Source organism: Ochotona princeps, chromosome X (assembly GCF_030435755.1).
Source record: "Ochotona princeps isolate mOchPri1 chromosome X, mOchPri1.hap1, whole genome shotgun sequence".
NCBI classification, from domain to species: Eukaryota; Metazoa; Chordata; class Mammalia; order Lagomorpha; family Ochotonidae; genus Ochotona; species Ochotona princeps.
The window spans coordinates 66,195,029-66,212,152 of NC_080865.1; the positions used below are offsets into that span (position 1 = coordinate 66,195,029).

Here is a 17,124-nt window from a genome sequence, read left to right on the forward strand (position 1 = left end):
TGCAATTAACAACATTGCATTTTACATAGGTGCCTCAAAATTCATAAAAGAATAGATTTTTTTAAAGATTTATTTATTTACTTGAAAGCCAGAGCTACAGAGAGAGATTTTTCATCTGTTAATTGACTAATATTCTTACCACACACAAAAAAATGGTAAATTGGTGAGGTGATTGTTAATTAGCTGGACTAACTCTTCATTTAAGTGCAGAGCAAAACATCTCATTATACCCCATAAACATACATAATTATCATTTGTCAACTAAGAGTAAATAATAGGGGCCCACACTGTAGTACAGTGAGTTAAACTGCCCTCTTTGACACCAGCATCTCATATGTAAACACTGGTTGCAGGCCCAGCTGCTCCACTCACAATATATCTGCCTGCTAAGCTGCCTGGGAAAGCCATGAAAAATGACCCAAATGCTTGAGCTCCTGTGCCCATGTGGGAGACCAGGATGGAGTTCAAAGCTCCTGAATTCAATCTGACACATCCCTGACTGTCACAGTGGGGAGTGAACCGCAGATGGAAGATCTCTTTCTCTTTTCCCTCAGTGTTACTGTGCTGTTCAAATCAACAAAACAGATCTTTGAAAAAAGTGGGTAATAAGAATATTTTTTAAGCTAGAAGTAGGTTTTTTTTTAAAAAAATTTGTTTATTTTTATTGCGAAGTCAGATATACAGAGAGGAGGAGAGACAGAGAGGAAGATCCTCTGTCCTTTGATTCACTCCCCAAGTGACCCCAACGGCCAGTGCTGCGCCAATCCGAAGCCAGGAGCCAGGAACTTCTTCGAGGTCTCCCACGGGGGTGCGGGGTCCCAGGGGTTTGGGCCGTCCTCCACTGCTTTCCCAGCCACAAGCAGGGAGCTGGATGGGAAGCGAGGCTGACGGGACATGATCTAGCACCCATATGGGATCCCAGTGCATTCTAGATGAAGGCTTTAGCCACTAGGCCACCACACTGGTCCCCAAGAATATTTTCTTTTGGGCAGTTTAAAAATGCGACTTGAATAATATTTCTCAATACTGTAGATACTTTGTAAACCCTAGTCCCAGATCCTGTGGGCCAAAAACTATTTTCTGTTGTAAGTTCCAGGGCTGTACGATTCTATAGTGGATGTAGAGAGAAATTAGTGAAGTTAACCAACCCACACCTAAACCTGTCTCCCTCTCTTATTTCACCCTCTGGTCTCAGAAATGTAGAGAGGAAAGAGTGCTTCTGGTTATCCTTTGCTGTGTGGGAGCACTGGATTAGGGGTTTTCTCCACCCATGTTATGTACTCACTCAACATCTATGTGCTGAGCACCCTGTGAAGGGCTACAATAACACCCATTCTATTAAGGTCTTCTCCCAGGACCGTTGGGGCTTTTGGCAGTTGTACCCTCGGTTCTTTCACACGGATGACAGTGAAAAGCATGTAAGATTTGGTGTGGACAAAAGCAGGCAGGGTGACTAAGGTCGACATTGACGAGAAGCTGATGTTGAAGGAGGCCTGGAGGAGCTTGCATGCATTCAAGGTCTATTTTGCCCACCCCACTTGTTGAGGTTTTTGTTTTTCCTACATGTGACAGCTAAAAAGGGGTGAAAATCTTCGTGGACTTGATATGTGGGGGTGATGGTTAGATTGCCCTAGGTCCAAGCTATTGCCCCTGGAGTACCAGTGACAATTTTGGAGCCCAGTGCTTCAACCCCCAGCACAAAGTCTGAATCTAGGGCTGCCTCCCTAGGGCCCTGCCAGCTCCTGGCTCTCAAGTTGCTTTTGGCTCTGGATGGGATCTGTGCAAGTTGGGCTCAGGCTCCTCACTCAGCTCAGTGCTCGCATTGATCTCCAGGGCTCTTTTGTCTCCTCCTCCCCAGTGGAAGCCTCTCCCCCACTTCCCCCTCTCAGCCTGTTCTTTCTTCCGCTTCCCTCCTCTGCTTCTGATGAATTGAAATCTCCCAGAGCCACCGCTGCCGCCGCGGCTGTGGTAGTTGTGCAAGAACTGTCCTTGCTCTTCCTGCATTTGCCCAGTCAAGGGTGTCTTCGCCTGAGGTCATGGGGGGGATGCTGTTAGCGCTGGTGACGATTGCATAGCAACACAGAGCAGCTCTGCGAGGGAGGAGGAGGAGAAGGAGGGCAGGAAGGTGGGAGAGCCAGAGGGAGAGTGTGCACACAGCAGCTGTCGGCATCTCAGGGACTTCTTTGCTGATTCACAGAGGCAGCCCAGCCCTGGTCTCCGAACTGCCTGCTACCGCCTGCTCCCCAGACCTGCCGGAATCAGAAGGTAGGCCACAGAGAAATCCTATGGAAGCCTCGCCCTTTTTCAGCTGAGTGAGAGGGAATCACTGACGGAGAGGAAGCGCTGGTGGTGCTGTGTGGCCGCGGGGTGTGTGCATGTGTGTATGCGTGTCTGTGCGTGTGTGAGTGTGCCTGCCTATCCTGCCTGTGTGTGCCTTTGCAGGAAAACTTGCATGAAAAAAAATGCTCACTATGAAGTGGTCACCGCTTGGGTTCATAAAGAAAAACAAGCCTCCCAGGCATTGAAACTCAAGCCAATTTGAGCAACTATGGGATAAAATTGGATAAGAGGAAGGATCACAGTGTGTGGCTTGGAGACGAGAGGGGCGTTTATTTCTTTCTTTCAGGTGCTCAGTGACTGGCTTTTTGTCCACGGGTAGATTTCCTGGCGGGAGGCAAGGGACGGTGTGGGGAAAGCTTTGGCTGTGAAAGGAGGAGCGGGGAGGCGGGGGCGGGGGCGAGAGCTGGGAGCAGCTTTTCAGGGTAAAGGACTGTTCTGGCCATAAACGGGACCCAGGAGTTCTGCCCGGAAACAAATCGGGCTTTGACCTAAAAGTCTGGGGCTGAAGTGCTCATTTCACTTCAGTATTGCTTTCCTGGCTCTGTTCCTTTGCCCTGTGGCATTCTCCCGCCCCCGCCCCCCACCTCCAGCATCACCGCCCAGGTTTTCTCCTCAGTTTCCTTTCTGCGCCCTGGAAGCAGGAGGCATTGCTGGACTCTTGGAGTGATTTGAAATCGGGCTCACTTCTCTTTGGAGTCCAGCACTCTGATGGCTTCTGCCACTCCCCACCATTCTGAGCCCCAGGAGCTGGGAGTGGGCCTGAGATCTTACCAGTGGTTAAGCTTTAGCCTTGCTTGGGGAGTGCTGAGTGTTGGATCCAGGCAGGAGGCGAGGGCTGGACCTGCGCTTGGCAAGGGTGGAGCAGCATAGAGCAGGAGGCAGACTGCAGCTGCTGCCACCACCTTCCATTAACAGCCTGGTGTCTGCTGTCTGGGAAAGAACACACTTTCCTCTTGTGTTTTCTTTTTGGTTGTTGGAAAGAATAAAAGCCTTTGGAAAAGCTCACCTCAGCTCCTGACTCTTCCATAGGAATCCTTGTATCTACATTGAAGGTGCTCAAATAGAGATATCTTTTTGAAATGCCCCCATGGAACCTACCCCTACGACCACCCACCGCACACATCAGGAGCTTTTCCCTGTGAGGTTCGGGTGGGGAGATGGTTCCAGAAAGTGTCAGGGCTTTCTAAGGAAACCCTTACAAAAAGATGCAGCTGGAACTCAAAGTAAGTGTCTTGCCCCTGAGAGAAGCCTGAAGTCCTCTCTCCCCGGTGGGCAGGCCTGTGCCCTGCAGTGCCGCTGCCTGCACAGCACGGCCAGGCAATGGAGGCCACAGTGATCATCCTCTTCCCACGAGACTGCCGCCTCTAAGAACCCAGCTCCAGCCACGGAGCTCTGAGCTCCCGAGAGGAACATCCTGCAGTTTGGCCATCACCTAACGGGGAGTAGGAGGGTATGGCACAAAAGGGCAAACTTACGGAAGACCTAGAACTTCGATGCAGAGAGAAAGCACACATAATCTGGGATGCCGTTCTAACTCTGGCTACTTGGAAGTTTCTGATGCTGGACCTACCACAGTGCCAGCTAGGATGGGGTCCCATTATTGAAGCCAGAGGCAGTATAGCCTTTTTCATGTACCAGAGAAATTCATGCAGAGGAAGGCCACTCAGTAGAACCTGTATTGCAAAACTACGTTCCTTTCTTACAAAAGAGCCTGAACATGCAGCAGCCAATAAAATAGATATTTAAAGCCTTCTAGGACAGCATTTACCAGCCCAGGCTTCTGTGGAACACTGTTTTTGGAGATCATGAGTAGATTCTTTTGGAAGGAGTATGGGGCAGGAAGTGGTATGTATCACATATGGTCCAACAGTTTTTTGGAAATGCTTGTTAACTGAGTTCTCCTTGTGGAGAGTTACAATGTGGAAAAGCACATTAAAGACTAACACCCAGCTGTAGGCAACTGCTTGGGTTGCCTTTTACCTAGGCAAGTGTTAGATTGCTGGGAAAAAAGCAGCCTATAGCCTGTGGACATTCTGCGCCTGGTTAATGCCAAATCTGTGTTGACTATACCAGTGTGCCAGCATAGTTACCTGTTTGATTTTTTTTAATTTTAATTACAAAGTCAGAAATACAGAGAGGAGGAGAGACAGAGAGGAAGATCCTCCGTCCGATGATTCACGCCTCAAGTGACCACAATGGCCGGTGCTGTGCTGACCTGAAGCCGGGAACCAGGAACCTCTTCTGGGTCTCCCACATGGGTGCGGGGTCCCAAAGCTTTGGGCCATCCTCCACTGCTTTCCCAGGCCACAAGCAGGGAGCTGGGAGGGAGGTGGAGCTGCCGGAATTAGAACTGGCGCCCACATGGGATCCTGGCGCGTTCTAGGCAAGGACTTAAGCTGCTAGGCCACGCTGCTGGGCCCCATACCTGTTTGATTTTTAAATTTTTTTTAGTTTTAATTTTTAAAAATTTTTTTAAGATATGTGGGTAAGACAGGGAACTCCAGGGCAGGCACATGCCACCTTGGTTCCCAGGTTGGGGGAGGGGGCTGCAGATTGCCTGGGAAAGTCTGGAGACACATTGAAGTGGAAGCTGCTGAAAGCATGTTTGACAGAGGAGGAATGAATTCTGGAGGCTTCCACGGACCAGGACACTGCACTCGCAGATAGCAAGGAAGCTGAGAAGGAGTGGTTAAGAGGGGGAAACTAGAAGGCATGTCTGGGTCAGGCCACGGCACCTGCCCATGTGGGAAACCTGGGCTGGAACACGCAAAACCTAGGGGGTGGGGGGCATGCCTGACTGGGGTAGGCCTCAGTGTCTGCACTTGCAAGTGTTGGGTAGGGTGTGGTCCATGTTAGACTGGGCCGCAGCACCACAAGAATGTAAAAGAACTGGAACTGGGGGCAGATTCTATAGAAGACTTGTGGGATTGCCTCTGGGACTTAAACACTTACTGGTTTGCATAGATTGCTGGAGGTAGTGATAGGCTGAGCCAAGACTGATCCTGGAATTCACTTGACACTCATAGGAGCCAGGGCTGGGAGGGGGCTAGACCAGGCTCAGCTGGCATAGGCCAAGGCTAGAACTGAGGGCAGACCATGCCAAGCAGGGCTTCTGTGCTTGCCAACTCTCATGATATTTGGATCTAGGAGTGGGCCTGGTAGGGGAACACTGGGAAAACCCCTGATAGGCCACAGCTTCTGCTGGGGAACACAAAACGCAAGGCTGGAGATGGCCCCAGCCAGACATGGCTATAGAACTAGTCAGCATTTGTGTGAGCCAAGTCTGGGGGCAGGCCAGGCTGAGTCAGGATGTAACACCTGCTGGCATGCACAAGAGCTATGGGCTGTGCCCAGGTGGACTAAGCTGCAGCACCCTCCAGTGAGAGCTTAGACTGCGGGTGAGCCATGCTGGGCTGGGTTGAATCACCCACCAGCTGGGACTGGACCTATCAAGGAAACTTTGGAGACTCCCTTGCTAGGCTGCACCTCCCACTGGTGAGTGCAAGAGCTAGGTCTCGGGGAGCAGTAAGCTAGGCAAGGCTGCAGCACCCATTAGCATACATGTGTACTGGGTTTGGGGATGGATCATACAACCAATGGTGCTCAGGAGAGCCAGAATGAATATGGAACATGCTTGGCTAGGCCATGGACCCCGTTGGTTCACATGAGAGCTGGAGCTGGGGGTGGGCCAGATGGGCTAGGCCATAGTGCCATTTGGTGAGTACCAGGACTGGGGGCTGGACATATAAGTCCTGGCTGCAGCACCTACTGACACACATGAGATTTGGGGCTGGAAGTGAGCCTGGTAGAGGACCTTAGGGAACTCTCCTGATAGACTGCAGCTTTTGCTAGGGAGCACTAGAGCCAGGGCTGGAGGTAGGCCAGATCAGGCTGGGCTATAGCACCAATCAGCATATGTGTGAACTGGGTCTGGGGGCAGACCAGGATGAGCCATTCCACAGTACATACTGGCATCAGTGAGAATATGGATGGGGCACATGCCACAGGCTGGGATGGACTGTAACACCCACCAGTTCACATGAGGTCTAGAAGTGAGCCAGGCTGTGTTAGGCTATTGTGCCTACTGGCAAAAGCTGGGACTAGGGGTGAGTCAGGTGAAGCCAGGCTGTAGCACATGTTGGTAAATACCAAGACTAAGGCTAGGCCATCTCAGATTGGGCCACAACACCTGCTGGCATGTATAAAACCCAGCACTGAGAGGAGGCATGGTAGGGGAACTCTGGGGACTCTACTAATGGGCTACTGCTTCAAATAGTGTGCATGAGAGCTGGGACTAGGGGTAGGCTGGTCTTGGGGAGGGCCAGGCTGGGCTAGGTTGCCATACCCGCCAGCATGGGAGAGAGCCAGACTGGGTCTGGGGTGGTGAGACTAGGTAATAACACATACTGCTAAGTTCCAGGGCTGGGCATAAATCATTTCAGGATGGACCACAGTAACTCCTAGCAGGTACAAATCTGGAGCTGAGAGTGAGACTGGTAAAGAAACTGTGAGCACTTCCGTGCTGGGCTGCAGCTCCCACTGGTGAGCATGAGAGTGCAGGGGGAAGATCTGGTCTTGGGCAGGTTGGGTTGAGCTAAGTCACAACACCCATGGGAGGATGAGAGCCAGATGGGATGTGGATGGGCTGGATTGGCCATAACACATGTTGGCACATGCAAAAACCAGGGCTGGGGGCAGGCCTGGTGGGGGTTATTGGAGATCACCCTGACTAAGCCATGGCACCAACATGTGTGCATCAAGACTGTGCCTATGTTGGATTGAGCTGGGCTTGACTGCAATACCCAACAGTTTGTATAAGAGATGGGGCTAGGGGTAGAACTGACCGGGCAGCTGCATCCACTGGCATGCGCATTGGCTGGTATAGATGATGGACTGCACTTGACCCTGCACCGGTTGTTGCACACAAAAGTCTGAGATCATCCTAGGCAAGGTTTCTTGGGGGACTTCCCAACTTGAGTGCAGGACTCAAACCCTGGCCACAGGGAAAATCACAAGCTATGTAGTCTAACCTTGGAGTGCATGTATCGGGACTGGGCATCTTCAGATGCACATACCTGTTCAGTGGACAGCATACTCAGATGCATACAGGAGACCTGACAGCCAACTCATTTAGGCAAGCAGAGGATGCTGAGTGCCTCATCATAGAAAGCAAAACAGGTTGGACCACTCTCCTGGCTAAGCTTTGCAAGATGTTCCTGGGCCAAAGCAGAACAGGTTGGATTACTCTCCTGGCCTAAGCTTTGCAACATGTTCCTGGGCCTGTGGATGCAAAAGATGGACTTGGTCAGCCAATAGATCTTGGAAAAATTTTCTCAACCCTGGTGCTGATGGCATCTCAGAACTATCAAAACCACTCAAGTAATACCCTTAGAACATTCTTCCCCAAATGAGGGTCTCTAAGGTGTCATTAAATGACTGTCTCTCCCCCAATCTCACGGTGCTAATGTAATTTTACACCAAGGAGGGGCCCCTTTCCCATTCCTCATTGTAGAGACAGGAGGGAAAAAAAGCTGAAACGTGTGTCCTCCTCATCCTAGTTGGAGACCCACAAATGCATGTATCCGTTTCAACTATGCAAACAATAATAAAAATAAAATAATAAAAAAGACTCTGAGAAGTACTGTCCTTGGACATCCTCTTTAGCTCAGTATATCCCAAACTGATATGACCAGGGAACATTTGTCCATATAGAAATAATTTAGCATCTTGTTAAATTGCTTTTCATTTTAAAAAAAAATGGAGTACTTAGTCACATGGCAAAAACGTGTAAAATAGTTTAGTTCAACACCACATTTTTAAATATGCAAAACCCAGAGATTAATCAAGTTTTCTCCTTCCCATAGCTGTCAAGTATCTGAGATCGTCTGCTGATTACCCAGTGTATCCAATTGCTACTTCTCTAGCAGGTTCCTTCCCATCAAACTAGTCCTAGGAAAATGAAGCGGGTTTCAGGAATACTCCTCTTATTCTGTATGCAACATTTTTATTTGAGACATTTCTTGTGATGATTTTAGATTTCCCTCACTTATTTGACAGAGAAAGAGAGTATAAAGAGAGATAGAGACAGAGAGTGAGAGAGCGAGAGCGAGTGAGAGAGAGCGAGAGAGAGAACCGATTAATTGCTTCATTCCCTAAATATCATCAACAATATCTGGGGCTGGTGAGAATTAGATATCAGAAAACTCCGGGGTCTGCGTTAGCAGGATTCTGAAGTCAGGAGCCAGAGCCACAAGCTGATCCCAGGTGGGATGCAGATGTCTTAACTGCTAAACTAAAAACCTGCTTTTAGTATTTTGTTATGTCCACAGTTTATCAGCTTTTATTTCAGCATGGGATACGTTGCAATTATTTAAATGATTTGTTATGAAATATTTTGTACATTCAGAAAAGGATATAAAGAACAGTAATATTCTGAAAATCAGAGTACCTATCATCTAGTTTTAAAGACACATCACCACTAACATTGAAAACTCCCTCTATCTTCCTCTGATTAAGGCTCTCCCTCCCCCGCTGCAAAAAGAACCATCTTTTTGGATGTGGTGTTCCTTATTCCTAGTCATTTATTCACTCGTTTTCTGTATGTGCACATGGAACTGTAACTCTTGTATACTATTGCTTTCTATGTTTGAAAAATTTGGGTCAATAGTGTATTACATGTATTCTTCTGCAACTTGTTTTTCTTCTACACTTGTTCTTAGCCAAAAGGCCTAGAAGTGATGAAACTTGTTTTTCTATTCAGTTACAATTGTAACATGCATTCATGTTGTGACATGTGACTCCAGATGACTGGTTGTTCACTATTGTTTATTTATTTTGTACACATATCTCAGTGTATTTACCTATTCTGTGGATGGTGAGCATTTAGGCAATTTCCAGTTTGTGGCTATCACATCTAGGACTAGTATGATTTTTCTTGCATTAGTATTCTTAGAGTATTCTTAGGTAACCATTTTTGGGTTAAAACAACATATTTCATTTCTATTTATAAAAGTACATTTTCATTTTTCTTTGAAAGACAAGGGGGTAGAGAGATTCAGAGAGAAAGAAATCTTCCATCTGCCAATTCACTCCCCAATGCCAGCAACAGTGCTGGCTGAGCCAGGCCAAAGCCAGGAGCCCAGAACTGAATCTGGCGTCGCAAGAACTCAAATACTTGACCCATCATTTGTTGACTCCCAGAGGACACATGAGCAGGAAGCTGCATCAAAAATAGAGAAACCTGGCCTCAAGTCATGGCATTGTGATGTGGGATGCAAATGTTCCAGGTGGCAGCTTAACTCACTGTGCCAAATGCCTTCCCCCAGGTAACTATTTCTCTTGGGGAGATATTTGGGCTGGAATTATCTCCTCACGAAGTGTAGCATATCATCTTGGGGAGACATTGTTAAATCTCCAGAATACTAATCTGTGCTCCTCCAGCACTATATAAAAGTTTCAGATGTATTGGATTAATTGATTCTCAGAATAAAATTCTTACCCTTCTTACCCGTGGGATTGCACCTTTAATTTTTTTTTTCCTAGCAAAGAATGCATTTTATTTCTCACACTTGCTGGGCAGCTAGCAGCTCCAGTGCAGATTTCCCTGTTTCCATCCATGAATGAATAAAGTGGCCAACACGAGCTTGAAGATTCCCTCTAGTTCAACAACATGAGTTTCTCTGATCCATTCTTGAAGAAACATGTACGTGAGATGGAACCTTGGTTTTTGGCTACATTACAGGAGTTATTTTAGGAACAGGTAACAAAGCTTGCAATCACTAAAATGTGTGTGTCCTTTCTTAGTATTCTGTCATCGGGTAGCCAGGCAGTGCTTGAGAGGGGGGCGGTCATTCAGTGTCACCTTGCATTAGGGAGGGAAATCCAGAGCCTATGGGAAGGAGCTCTCCCTCTCACTTCCTGTTCTTCCCTCAATATCTTCATCTTCTTTCTTGTTTCTTTTTTGGTTTTCTTTCTCCCCCAAATGATGTGTGCTTGCTATTTTAAAAATTAAGCAGCAGCATCTGAATGCCGATGGACAGTTGTGTATTTGTCTAGGTTTACCTTCTGCCCATATACTTTTCTTGAAAATGTTTTTATGAAGCTGGAGTCCTACCTGACATACTGTTCTGACAACTTTGACTTAAAATATCCACCTTTGCTATCTGTGCAAAACAATATATATAAATGTACCTTATTCTTTTTTTAAAGATTTATTTATTTTCACTGGAAAGTCAGACATATAGAGAGGAGGAGAGACAGAGAGGAAGATCCTCCGTCCATTGATTCACTCCCCAAGTGACCGCAACGGCCGGTGCTGCGCCGATCCAAAGCCAGAAACTCAAGAACTTCCTCCAGGTCTCCCACACAGGTGCAGGGTTCCAAGGTTTTGGGCCGTCCTCGACTGCTTTCCCAGGCCACAAGCAGGGAGCTAGATGGGAAGCGGGGCTGCCAGGATTAGAACTGGTGCCCCTATGGGATCCCGACATGTTCAAGGCGAGGACTTCACCTGCTAGGCTACTGCACAGGGCCCTAGACATACCTTATTCTTTTCAACAGCTACACAGTATTCCAATGGGTGGGTGGCAACAATAATAAAATTTGAGCACTTATTAAGGGCCAGAAACTATAAATATCCTCCCTGCAACAAGCCTATGAGGTAGGTGCTTTTGTTACTTGTGATTTAGGCCTGTAGGAAGCGAAGCATGGTAAGATTAGGGAGCTGGTCCAACTCCACGCTGGTAAGTGGTGGAGCCAGGTGTAGAACCAAGTGTGCTGGCTCAGACCACGTTTCCTTAAACGATCATGCTGTGCTGCCTGACAGAGTGCACTCACTAGGCCTCTGTTCCTAGATTGTTGATTGTAGATTTTTGCCATCGCAGAAAAACACTTCAGTGGACTCTCTTATCTACTTCTGCTATGTCTCCCTGTAGAAAATACAGGTTCCTGGGCCTGGCAGCGTGGCCTAGCGGCTAAAGTCCTTGCCTTGAACGTGCCAGGATCCCATATGGGTGCTGGTTCTAATCCCGGCAGCTCCACTTCCCATCCAGCTCCCTGCTTGTGGCCTGGGAAAGCAGTCGAGGATGGCCCAAAGCCTTGGGACCCTGCACCTATGTGGGAGACCCAGAGGAGGTTCCTGGTTCCCAGCTTCGTTGCAGCTCACTTGGGGAGTGAATTGTCGGACGGAAGATCTTCCTCTCTGTCTCTGCTCTTCTCTGTATATCTGACTTTGTAATAAAAATAAATAAATCTTTAAAAAAAAAAAACATAGGTTCCTACACTTCTCCAGTTTTTAAGCAGAAAAAACTTATCCATTCACTCAAAAACAATTTATCGAGCACTCAAATTCAGAATGCACAAGAATTTGACTTCTCAGATGCCTCTGAGAGGTCTTCTAAATGCTTTGCAGGGTTTGCCAGACTTTTGCTCCAGACCTTAGATCTCCTTGCAACCTGTCCATTCTTAGTTTCTTTTCTAGGTAGCTATGTAAATGAGTCTGTGCTTAGGCTCCCACCTTGTGGCGCATAGACAAATCTGCATCTGTTAGAGGCCAGTGACTAAAGTGCCTCCACGACTGAATTCTAGAACATATCCTGGGGTACAGCTTCCTGAATATGCATCCTGATTCCTCAGCACATGTTCACATTATGACTGAACGAGTTACTGACTGTCTGTGTCTATTTTCTTATCCACATGATGAAGATAATAGTAACTATGTCATAGGCTCATAAGGATGGAATGAGTTGTTATATGCCGGTTTCTCAGTGAATATGTGCAACAGAGTACATTTTGACTGTCATTATTTATTTTGTTATTAGAAAAGCTACCATACCAACATTTCCATAGAACAGTGGATGACTTCCCTGGCATTTTGGTGAGAAGCAGCGAGAGAGGGAGGAAGCAGCTGCTATTAACTACATAATATGTTGATATGCTCCAAATGCAAAAAGTATAAAAGCGGGACGGCATTCTACGTAGTGATTTAGCTACCAGTTGGGACACCAACATCTCACACCTCAGTGTCTTGTTTTTAGACCATGCTCCACTCCCGATGTCAGCTTCTTGCTGATGCGCACCCTAGGAAGCAACAGTGATTTTTTCAAGCATTGGGTCCCTGACACCCTCATGGGAGACCTGCATTGAGTTTTGGCCTGGCCCACCCTCAGATGTTGCTAATATTTGGAGAGTGATTCTACAAACAAGATTTTACTCTGCTTCTTTCTCTTTGTCTCTCTTCCTTCCTCATAACATAGATACATATATAAATAGGTATTTTAAAAGTATAAGATGATATTCAGTCAAAAATAGTTGTACCTCTTAGTGGCGACAGGAGACTTTTGTGATATAGGTAATAATTTCTCAAATTGAGCCATGGTTATTCAGGATATTCTTTGTACTTATTTTTTTTTTTCTCAAGGGATCATTTCAGATGGGCACATAAAGAGTTTCTAAACTCTTTTTTGGATGGCTGTACGGAATCCCACTGCATAGACACACCATATTTCATTTAACTTGTCCTCTAGCAATAGGCATTTAGGCTATTTGCAACTTTCTTTTTTGCCATTCCAAGCCTGACTTCAAATACTAATATTGTACATACATCATTTCACACCAATGCAAGCAGCACATGTATTTCCAAGGCCTTTCTTTCTCTCTCTTTCTCTCTCGCATATGGAATGCTTCATGAATTTGCATGTCATCCTTGTGCAGGGGCCAGGCTAATCTTCTCTGTATCATTCCAATTTTAGTATATGTGCTGCCGAAGCGAGCACAGCCTTTCTCTTTTTGCCCGCTAAGATTTGTACCAACAAAATTGAGAACCTGTGCACTTACCTATTGGAATTCAATTCAATAAATCAAGCTAGAAAACATTTATGAAGTGCCTGCTCTGTGCCTATTCCTGTGTGAAATATGTGAGATATCAATGAGTATCAGGTATGGATCTTGTCCCGCCTTCCTGCTCGTACCCTGGTCCTTCTCATGTTTTTAAAACATTTATTTCTAAGCGAAATGGTGTCTTTCCACTCTGAATCCTCCTGGAAGGGTTTAGGCATGTCTTCAAGAACTGAGAAAAGGATATTTCCGGCTGCATAGAGTCCTAGCTTGGTGCTCGCTTCGGCAGCATATACTAAAATTGGAACGATACAGAGTAGATTAGCATGGCCCCTGCGCAAGGATGACACGCAAATTCGTGAAGCGTTCCATATTTTTTTGGTTACTCATTGCCATGTCAATTAATTCCATAACGATGTAAATTTTTGCTGATGGTATATTGGAAGGGTCTCCCTAAGAGGCCGTTGAACTAGGCTGGACAGTAAGATGCTGGACTCTATGTTTGGTATATGTTTGCAGTGAGGGAATCTCAACTGAACTTAACCTGTGGTCATGTAACAGAGTGGAGCAATCCACCATGGGGGGAGGGTCTGGGGAGGGGTGGGGGAAATCCCAGTACCTATGAAACTAACACAATGTAATTAATGAATAATAAAAAAAAAGTTAAAAAAAAGAAACACTTAAAAAAAAAAAAAAAAAGAATCCTAGCTTGGTACCCAGCAGTATCTGTAGGGAACAGCAGAGAGGAGTTGCTTATACTGCAAAGCATCCTCCACAGCTTGCCAGGCGTCTCCATGTGTTTCCTCTCTTCATCTCGAAAGAGTCTTCCAGAAATACTCCCCAAATCTCTCCAATCAGCAGGGGAAACTGCTTCCTCTGTTGCCTCCTATCGCATGATTTCTCTGTCCTACATAGGGGGTGAGTCACTTTCTCTCTTCAATTATACTTTTTTGTTAACATATCTTAGTCCCTGTATTTCAGCAATTGGAGCCCAATACTCATTCACATCCAATTCCCCACAGTCCCTGAGAATTAAAAGGAAAAAATTAGAAACACATTAGTGTATATAGGTGGTGATTTGGGGGCAAGAAGGAGATAAATAAGAAGGTAGAATTATCTCTCCGTGTGGAACAAGATGCACTGATCCACCAATCAGGAGGCTCAGATTCACTTGTGTCTCAGCATCTTCATCTGTGAAATGGGATTATAATTTTGTACAAGGATCTTGAAAGAAAGCAAAGCAGACCACAAAAGTTTATTACAAAAATGCAGGGGAATTGATAGTGTCTTTATGCATGGTAGTACTTAAGAATTAACTTTTGACAGATTAGCCAGCTATGACCTAGAGAGGTGAAATAATTTAAGGTCACAGTCAGGATCAAAGTCTGAAAACAGCATTGTCATGTTAGACGCAGAAGGGATTAGAAGATCTGAATTCTCTCATTCCTGGGCTTACCTTATTTTTCCTTTGAGTCCTTAGGCTCCTATGTTTATCTTGTTCTTGCATCAGCCTGGCATTCAGTTAGAGGAATGCGAAGGAAGGAAATCAGTGTGTAAATAAATGAATCACAAAAGAGGATAAAAGAGATGATTTCTAAAGGAAAAATACAAGTGGTCACTAAAAAGGTGAGGAAAGTTAATTCTGGCGATTAAGGAGATGCAAACTAATTTCAAGGTGTTATTCTCACAAAGTTGGCAAATAAATTAAGAATACATACTGTGACAAGTGTGCTGGAAGACTGGCACTCTTACACATGGCTGGTGGTAGTATAAAATGAAATAACTTTATATTCTAGGCAATTAAAATATGTATTACAAGTCGGTAACGGGTTCTACACCTTTGATCCAGGAATTTAGCTTTCTAGGAAATTAGCCTAAGGAAAAACTCAAATATGCACAAGGATATTCACCGTTTTGACTCACAAAACAGAACTATAAACATACATCTAATTGTTAACATACATGTGGTATACTCAATCAGTGGACAAAAATGATCATAGCTAGCACTTACTGAACTGTGCATTATTGCTAGACACTGCTGTTATTGAAATACGTTTCTCATTGTTAACATCAGAGGACAGTATTACTGTTACCACCATTTTACTGAGGGTCAGAGAGCTTAACTTTTCCAGGCCATATTGCTAAGGGGTGGATTGGAAATATGGATTTGACTCTGCATCTGTTCAATGCCAGATGCCATGGCCTCAATCTCAACGCTGTATCGCTTATGCAGCTTTTAGATGTCATGTTTAAGAGGAATAGTTACTCATGTTCTAAAATGATCATGGGGGGATAGGGGCTGACATTATAGCACAGGGGGTTAAGCTAGTGCTCACAACTCCAGCATTGCATATGGAAGCCAGGCATAGTCTGCTATTTTACATTTTTAAATAATAAATTCATTTTATTTTTGATAACATTTACATAGTTGAGAGGGATACATGGCATTGTGGACCACCAATTTTGATGAGGAGGGTAGAGGAATGGAGGAAAGTGGATGAGTCAGCTGCCTCCAATATCCTTTTTTCTGCTGGTATCTGGGGAAAGTAGAGAAAGAGGAGAGAGCCGCTCCCAACAATCCAACCACATCAGTACCCAGGAATGGGGGAAGGCCACCCGATGTCATCCAAGGGTCCCCAATGTGGAGCATGTTCTGAGGACATTGCTTAAGTGGTTTCGATAGTTCTGAGATGTTGATTTCATTGCTCCAAGCATGAAGAAGACCATCCAAGGTCCATTAGCTGACGTAGTCCACCTTAGAGTCTCGATTTGCTCAGATACTTGTCTGTGAGAGCTGTTCATTTTTTTCTGCCCTCCATGGTACTAGATGTCTTCTGCAGGCCTCAATGAATTGGTTGTTATGTACTCCATGAGCATCTGGGCATGCCATCTACTGCTCAGGCCTCAGCAACCGTGGAGACCCAGTTCTGACATATGCACTCCATGGTCAGACCACAATCCTGTGATTTTCACCGTGGTTGGAGTTCTGAGTCCAGTGATCCAGTTAGTAATGGTGGTGGACATCCTCAAAGAAACCTTGCCACAGGTAGCCCCAGTCAGGCTTCTGTGTGTGCTAGCCAGTGTGGGGTCTTGCTCAGTCTATCACCCATACATACCTACACACAAACTGGTGGTTGCAGTCACCTGGTTAGATTTATTCCCAGCCCCATCTCATGCAAAAACCATTGGATGCTGCTGCCCAGCCTAACCCTGCGACCACATATTCTGCCCTCAACATATACAAATGGGAACTGCAGCCTAGTCGGAGTGACTCCCAATAACCCGCACTAGGCCTGCCCATAGCCTTGGTTGCCGTGCATGTTGGTATATGTAACAGACTGGGTCCAGGGTCCAGTCTATCCCACATTCATTCAGATCTTATGCAGAACAATAGGTGTTGGAGCCTAGCTCAACACAACTGACCCATCATTCAGTCCACATTCAGGCTTGCAGGTGCTACCACCTATATAACCAGGCCTGTCCCCAGCCCTGGTTCTCATGCTCACCAGTGGGAGTTGCAGCCCATCAGAAAGATGCCCACAGTTTCCTTACTGGGCCCACTCCCAGTCGTGGATCTTTCACTCTCCAGGTGGTTCTGAAGTCCAGCTTGACAGAATTTTCCCCCAGTCCCTGTACTTGCTAGCTGATGCTAAAGCAAAGCCCAACCAGCCTGCATTTACTCTGGCTCATGCATGTACCAGTGGGTATAGTTGCTTAGCCAAGCCTGGCTCTCCCCCAACCCAGCTCACAAGCAGGTCAATGGGTGTTGTATCCTGCCCAGCCTGGTCTGCCCCCAGTCCCAGCTCTCAAGCTCACCAGCAGGGAGCTGTGACCCAGCAGGGGAGCCCTGGGTGTTACAGCCTAGCCCAGCCCAGCCCAGCCCAGCCCAGCCCAGCCTAGCCCAGCCCCAGTGCCTGCCGGCCCTAATGTAAACTGGCTGGCATTGTGGCCAAA

At 46.3% G+C, this 17,124-nt stretch overlaps 1 protein-coding gene and 2 non-coding genes across 3 annotated transcripts in view; 2 read left to right on the forward strand and 1 right to left on the reverse strand.

The window, feature by feature from the left end:
* The first annotated feature begins 1,929 nt into the window (after positions 1-1,929).
* Positions 1,930-17,124, forward strand: part of DRP2 (dystrophin related protein 2) — a 50,933-nt gene continuing 35,738 nt past the window's right edge. Inside the window, exons 1-2 of the mRNA XM_058659193.1 lie at positions 1,930-2,033; positions 2,198-2,265. The gene's annotated coding sequence lies outside the window, so the exon portion shown is untranslated. The remainder of the gene's footprint in view (positions 2,034-2,197; positions 2,266-17,124) is intronic.
* Positions 13,003-13,109, reverse strand: LOC118760514 (U6 spliceosomal RNA). The gene has a single exon (XR_004996822.2). It is a non-coding gene; the product is annotated as a U6 spliceosomal RNA (small nuclear RNA).
* Positions 13,446-13,548, forward strand: LOC118760509 (U6 spliceosomal RNA). The gene has a single exon (XR_004996817.1). It is a non-coding gene; the product is annotated as a U6 spliceosomal RNA (small nuclear RNA).